The sequence below is a fragment of the Panthera leo genome, chromosome B1 (assembly GCF_018350215.1).
Source record: "Panthera leo isolate Ple1 chromosome B1, P.leo_Ple1_pat1.1, whole genome shotgun sequence".
In the NCBI taxonomy this organism is placed as follows: domain Eukaryota; kingdom Metazoa; phylum Chordata; class Mammalia; order Carnivora; family Felidae; genus Panthera; species Panthera leo.
In genome coordinates, this window is record NC_056682.1 from 67,016,623 (window position 1) to 67,024,683 (window position 8,061).

An 8,061-nucleotide genomic window follows, 5' to 3' on the forward strand; every position below is an offset into this window, starting at 1 on the left:
TTCAAGCCTCACATTAGGCTCACTGTTATCAACCTGTCAGCAAGAGCTCACTTCAGATCCTCTGTCCTCCTCTCTCTGCCCCTTGACTGCTTGTGCTCTCCCAAAAATAAATAAATATTGAAAAAAAAGGTGATGAATCTGTGTGCTTACTCATGTTCGGGAATTGGAGGATGGATTATTAATTCTTATGGCAACAAAACTATATCTGTTTGAAAGACATCTAGTTTTCTCTGTATAAATGAAATGATCCCTAAGTGCATTATCTAATTATTTTGGTTATTTATACCTCAGCATCACTTAACCACAGCCACAAATCTCTGTTTTTTAAACCTGAGACCTGATTTATCTCTGGAAATTATATGCTACTATATGGCTTCTTGCAATCTCATAGCATACCATTTCTAATAAAGTCAAGGAGTAGATATAAATGGTAGCATCTTCTGCCTTATTTCAGTCTTCTGTAGGTAGAAATTTCATTGCTAGTGCTTTCCTCAAAAGTTTCTCAATAACATGGTCCAGGTGTCTTTGAGGAGATATTTACAGGTATATGATAAGATCACATGATAAATTCCCTCCACCTTCCCATTGTATAAGCCATTTTCTCTGAATAAGTAATGTTTAGGGACACCCTGGATGGCTCAGTCAGCTAAGCTTCCTACTCTTAATTTTGACTTAGGCCATAGTTTGGATCCCAAGTGGGGCTCTGCACTAACAGTGTGAAGCCTGCTTGGGATTCTCTCCCTCTCTCTCTCTCTCTCTCTCTCTCTTGCTCTCAGCCTTGCTTTCTCAAAACAAATAAATAAACTTAAAAAAATGATAAATAAAATAGGTAATGTTTAGTTGTCTGAGCCATGTTGGTGGTCTGAAAGGAGGTACAGGGCTGGATGAAAAATGAAGACAATTCTGCAGCAGCAGTAGTGGTATTATTAGGACAAGGAGCAGCTAATGGACATACTAGCCAAACAGATGCTCACTAAGAAGTTCATGGTCCAGGACCAGATGAATTCTGACCATCACACAAGGACCATGCAAGATAGGTATATGGAAGTCAGTGGGAACCTGCAGGAAATGTATGACAAGGTGGGTTAAGAAAGGAGAAACTCAATGCCATTTCAAGACCCAATGAATTTGCCAAATTTTATAATAGACTCAAGCAAATGAAAAATTTTCACCAGAAACACCCAAATGAGATCTGCGTGCCAATGTCAGTGGAGTTTGAGGAGCTTCTGAAGGCTGGAGAGAATCCAGGTGAAGAAGCAGGAAGGTTGGTGGAGTTCACAGATGAAAAGGGATGCTGTGGTTACCTTGACCTCCATGACTGTTATCTTAAAGACATTAACCTGAAGGCCTCGGAAAAGCTGGATTATCATGTACCTGTCAATCTTTGATCAGTTGTTTGACATTTCTAAATAAAGGAAGAATACTGAATATAAGAAATACTTTGAAATGTTGCCTGTGTACCTTCAAGATTATACAGACTGAGTGAAGCCCCTCGAAGATCAGAACAAAGTTTTGGAGTAAGTTTGAGAAGTGAGAGAATGGTACCTTCCCTGAATGGCCAAAAGAGATAAGCCGTGCCCTGACCCATGCTGGAAACTATTGTGACCTTTCTGCATTCTCTTTAAGCTTTAGGCCTGAAATGTGGTGGGACCTAAGAAGAGCATGGCCAGAGGCTATTCCACACCAGACGAAAGCCCTTGGAGTCACTTGACACCTCTGTTTGGCAAAAATCCCAAGTCAAAAGGCACCAAATGAGATACTGAGAAGGACAAAGACTGCTGTCCTAGAAGCCCAGATCTACAAATACGTAGAGATTGTTGGGGAACAGTGACATCTCATTCATGAAAACATACATAACAAACAGGCAAAGATGGGGAAGATTGAGAAGTAAAAAGGAAAAGTATATCAGTGAGGATGAAAGTGAAGACAAAGAGAATGAGATCATTTCCAGCTCCCAAAACCTGCCTCTTGGCTGGCATGGCAAACCCATTTCCTACCAGTTGTATTAGGTTCATGGTCTAAACTACAACCACGAGTTTTGTGGAAATTACACCTACCGAGGTCCTGAGGCCTTCTAGCAGCACCGTGCTGACTGGTGTCGTGCTCAAGGCATGAGGTGCTTGGGCATCCCAAACATTGTCCCCTTTGCTGATGTGACACAGATTGAAGACGATGTCTCCTTGTGGGCCACACTGAAACTGAAGAAGGCATTAGAATGATGGCAGCCTGACACTGAGGAAGAATTCACAGTGGAACATTGTGAATAAGAAGACATATGAGGATCTGAAAAGACAAGGACTGCTCTAGTGTTTAAGGATGTATCTTAGCTTTGGGGCTTGCCTGGACTTACCTAACATCTGCTTTTTCCATTTCTCCCAACCAAATGCATCTAAAGAGTCTGCTACTTAGTCTTACAGTCTAGCATGCATCTTGGACAAATCAAGGCACACTGGCAGATTGAAGAGTTGAGATGTTTGATACCTCAGCTTCATTAGGGAATCCCATTAGAGTGTTTGTAGTCAACTAATCAAACAAGGAGCTGGACAAATTACATATTGATTTAGTATTTTTGGTATGTGAACTTATGCTGATAAAGCACCACATCTAAAATTATGTATCCCCTTTCTTGTTCCGTTATCCTGCCTTCTGAAAATTGGTGAAATTAGTTCATATATCATAAGGTTATTACAAACATTACATGAGTTAATTTTTGTGTTTTTTTTTCAAGTTTATTTATTTTGGTAGAGCGAGAGCGAGAGCGAGCGCGCGCGAGAGAGAACCAGCGGGGGAGGGGCAGAAAGAGAGCGGGACAGAGTATCCCAAGCAGGCTCTGTGCTGAGCGCAGAGAGCCCAATGCAGGGCTCCAACTCATAAACTGTGAGATCATGACCTGAGCTGAAGTCAGATGCTCAACTGACTGAGCCATCTAGGTGCCCCAGATGAGTTAATATTTGTAAAGCTCTGATAAAACTATCTGTCATATTATTGCTAGGGAACTGTTTGTTAAACAAAAATTTATAGAGGATATAAAAGCCCTTTAGCAATTGACTTCTTTTGTTCTTTGTCCTTTTGATCTCAGATTTTTCCTGGATGCTTTTCTAATTCTTTCTTTCAATAAACACATTCACAGTTAAGAAAAAAAAAATAACCAAAAGCTCTCCCTGGAAAAAGGATTATGAAAGTGCTATTCTTTTATTCATTTAACATTTTCTTACAACTACTATGAGTTTGTAACAAAGTTATATGCAAATACAAGGCCTTATCTTTCAGGAGCTTCAGAAGAAAGGACCAAATTAGAACACAACACAATAAACATTAAATAATAACAACAATAAAAATGATCAACCAAGAAAAATGATGTTTGTGTCTTGGATGAAAATATCAAGAACGGATTTATACTGAATATGACATTTATCCTAGATTGTGTGTGAGAAAGAAGATATTAAATGAGAAGAGTTAGACAATTCAATTCAGAGCATATGTTGTACAGGAATGTGTAGAAATTGGAGAACTGAAACCAAATTAAATATTCTTTGAATATTTAAATATTTCCCATGTAGTGCCTATGATACCAATTTTTATTACATACATGAATTTAATCAGCTGCAAGTAATGGAAGCTAAACTTTTAGTCAACTAGAGTGATAAGAGGTTTATTTTGTATCTCATATCACAGTATAAATATATGGAAGCTGGAATTGGTAGCTGTCAAAAATCTTTTTAATAAACCAGTTTATTTCCGTCTTTCTATTCTCCCAATCTTAGAATATGGACTTTATTCTTCATTTGTGTTGTCTTGTGAATGTACTGAAGTTTGCTAAATCTATAGATTATTTTTTATCTAAATTTTTTAAAATGTTTATTTATTTTTGAGAGAGAAAGACAGAGTGTGAGTGGGGAAGGGGCAGAGAGACAGGGAGACACAGAATCCAAAGCAGGTTCCAGGCTCTGAGCTGTCAGCACAGAGTCCGACTCGGGGCTGGAACTCACCAGCCATGAGATCATGACCTGAGCCCAAGTCAGCCATTAACCGACCGAGCCACCCAGGTACCCCAAAATCTATAGATTCTTATTCCAAGAAAATACAGAAAAAAAGAACATAAGAACAGTACCAGATACATCTATAACCTTTTATAAAATATGATTATCAGTAAAATAGTTTTTATTCTCTCCTGCCTTTAATTTAGAACCATAGTGTTGTCTCAACCCCAAGTTATCTTACAAATATTTCCCCCAGTTACTTGGCAGTATTCCACTTACATTTCACTGGTTAAAACAAAATAGACGTCGCTAACTACAGGGAACCTTGGTAAATCATTATTTAGCTGAGCACTGCTTCCCCAACCAAAAATAGGAAGAAAGGAGGGAATATTGGATACGAATTGTCATGCTATACTTCAATTTTTGCTAACAAATATATGAGCTTGTTGACAATACCAAAAAGTGATTTTCTCTCAATAAGACAATTTCCTTGTCTTTTAATGAATGCTTCCTTTGACTTCATGGCTCTACCTTCAATTATAGATTACAACAGTTTGCTTAATATGTGGGACTCACTGCTCTGTAATTCAGAGGATTCAAGTTAAATATCTTATTACAGACAGAAACAATATTGATGAATCATCCATCCTTCAGTTCAGTGTGCATCCTAAATGCCAGGCTATAAATTTGAAACAACAGGCATTCAATTTCAACTAAATTATTTAAAAATTCTTGACTGTGCTATAACATCTCCATTATATTTATATATCTTTTACTAATCAAATCTATTATATCTGTAGCTGCGTTAGTTATTGGTTTCCAGCTGCCTCTTTCAGCAATGAAAAGCAAGGTTAAAATTTCTCATCCATTGCTTTGAATTTTTCAGAAAATCTTATACATTTGTCAATCATAAAAATAATCCTTTAGAAAATATCCCCCAATATTTATATCACTCACTTATCAGTGAAATGTCTTCAGGTTTAGAAACACATGTGAAATACCTGGACTGTAAATCATATGCCTGTACTTATATTGAAATGCCGTATATCTTACAAAACAAGAATAAAAAATAATGAAATTTCCCTACTAAGCTAACACACGCTAATGAAGAGTTTATCACTCTTAAGAAGAATGCAAGTTTTTAAATAGCCTTTCTTCCAAAATTAAATTTTTATTGCTTTATTGTTAAATATATAGTCACAATTTTTCCCTTGTCATGAGCTGACAAAGAGAATGTACATATAAGTACAGAAGCTCAGGTCTTCACTTACTTGCTGTGTTTCCAATCTTACTGTTCTTAATTATTATTTCTTGAAAAAATCCTTTTACATTTATGGACAACAATATAATATAATCTACATATCCCTTGTGCCCACTTATAGATAAACTATAAGTTTTCATATATCTCTGAAATCTATGAGAAAATAAGGATGATAATGACAACCACTATTCACTGAAGAATTATTTTTTAGAAAGTTAGATGATAAACATATAGATATTAATATCAGTACATAAATGGATATATAGGCATAGATAAATACATATTTTAGGCATCTTGTTCAGCTAATAATAAGGTGGACTTGCTCTTTTTTTAAATTCCCATGTAGAAAAAAATAGAAATTTAAATAAATTTTTTCCTACTTCTACGGGCTGATTGTCTTTTTCACCCCTCAGGATATGCAACCACATTTGGTGAAACCACTATTCCAGCTGGAGCCATAATTAAAAATTGATATTATTCATCTTTCATTCTCCTGGAAGATTTCATTCTTTAACCTATGTGGTATACATTCTATATATTTAAACATTTATAGAAACAACTGGACTGTGCTTTTAGTTCCTCTGTTGACACAGCTTTCTCCAAGTGAAATTGGGCCAACTCAAACCATTTCTAAATATCTTTGTATTTGCTTAAGTTACTATATTATTTGCCCTCTGAATTAAGTTTCACACATTTGATCATTTTTTATTCTTGTTGTATTAGGATATCTTGACTCCTCTTAAATAATGATCATTGAATCTTCACTGCCATCCTTTTTTTTTTCTTTCCTCATAAACAATAAGATAAAAAAAATAAGATTCAGTCTATAGTAATTTAAACATATAGTTTCACATTTGGAAACAACATTTTAAATGAGCTTTTTTTTTAAATGAAAGATTATCCATCTTTCATATAACTCCACTTTTCAGATCTGTATTCATGAATGACATTCCATTTGTCTGGATTTTTTTTCCACAATGCCTTGAGACATGAACAATGCAGAGATAATTATGAAATAAATTAGTACCCTGAGAAAATTAATTTCAATAATGTAGTAAAGCAGAAGCTAGAATGCAATGAGTTAGGAATTTGAAAGTAGTTGATGAATAGAAGGAAGAATGTGAAGAATGACGTTCTAAGTGGTTTTACAATGAACTAGGAGAGTCTGTTATTTTCAGAGCGTAACAGAAGAGGTGGTTTTGGATTCTGATAAGCAGAACAATTGAAGCAGAGATCATTTTAGGTAAAACATGAGGTCACTAAGTACTGAGGTGGTGGGAAGAATAAGATCATTAAAAGATGTGGTCATGGACTGGAATGTCTAATTAGATACCCTAGAAAAAAAAAGGATACACAATCTATATGAAGGTTAAGTCAACTGACGAGAGGCAAAGATTGTTATGTTTATGTGGGTAGTAACTATGAGGCTGTCATTAATAGAAGGGTGTGTAAAAGGAGATATTTCCCAAAGCAGGGCAGAGGGCTGTTTAGAGAGGATAATCAATATATTTGTAAATATAGTACTTATAAAAACATCATATGTGGAAAATCATTTTGGCACATTTTTGATGTTCTATTTTATACTCTTAACGACTTATCAATGTAAATTGTTTTTGAAAAAGGTTTTATAACTTTTTGTAAGTACAACCCTGACAGATTAAGGAGCATAAGACAAATGATTGACATGCTTCTTACAGCTGCCTTTGTCTTAATAAACACATGTTCTTTTCAAAGTGTTAGAATGTGTAACATTTTAACATGCCCATATTTTAAGAACTGCCCTATCCTTTTTTTCAAGTTGTAGGTACAAAAATGAAGAACTGGCCTCATATCTACCTGAATAGCATTATGATCACACCAGCAGAGTTTGTTGTTTGATGTTAGGAATTATGATGTATATCTTAAACTTCATGTTCTTTGAATATAAGCCAAGATTAATAACATAGCATTTGTATTAACTGATATGAGTTAATATATGTAAAGATATGTTGTAAATTCTAATGGTCTAGTAAATTTTATTACATCAAATATTGAATTAGAAATGATGAAATAATGTTTTCAATACCCAGCTTAATTTTTTTATTTTATTATCCCTTTGAAATTATAATTTCAGTTATAATCTTCAAAATCCCAAGGTAATATTTAAGGCATTGCCATATCTCTCCTGGCAATCCTTGTGCTTCTATGAGTAAGTCTTGAAAATAATCATCTTCACAGCATTCATCGTTTGCTTGTTATTGTTTTTTTAATAGCTACTATTAAATGGTTATTTATTTAATAGTTTCTATGTTCAAGGGGCTGAGCTAGAGTAAAAACTAACCAAATTGTGGAAGGACTCATTCTCAATTTTTAGAAGCATTTAGAAGCACTTAACAAGTGATTTATTAAGGATTTGGTATGTAACAATGAGTGAGAAGTGAAGGATATCATTCCCAGGGAAAATTATTATAACCACAAATGTCCTCTAACTTTTCCCATTACTAAAATTCACAGCCACAATGAGCCATTAATAATAAGAATCTTTTTTTTTAAGTTTTTATTGATTTATTTTGAGAGAGTGAGAGCACACACAGGAAGGGCAGAGAGAGAGTGAGAGACAGAGTCCCAAGCAGGAACTTGATCCTATGATGCAGGGCTTGAACCATGAGATCATGATCTGAGCCCAAATCAAGAGTCGGACGCTTAACTGACTGAGCCACCCAGGCACCCCTCAATCATGCAATGAGGAATCTTAAAGCAGATACAGGTATGAAAATGACTGAAAAGTTTGAGAAATACTACTTTAAATGAAAGCATTTTTTGTTTAAATTGTCACCTTGT

General features: G+C 35.2%; 1 pseudogene; it reads left to right on the top strand.

Annotated features, from left to right (window-relative positions):
* Positions 1-891: 891 nt before the first annotated feature.
* LOC122216942 lies at positions 892-2,307 on the top strand (annotated as a pseudogene).
* Positions 2,308-8,061: the final 5,754 nt, after the last annotated feature.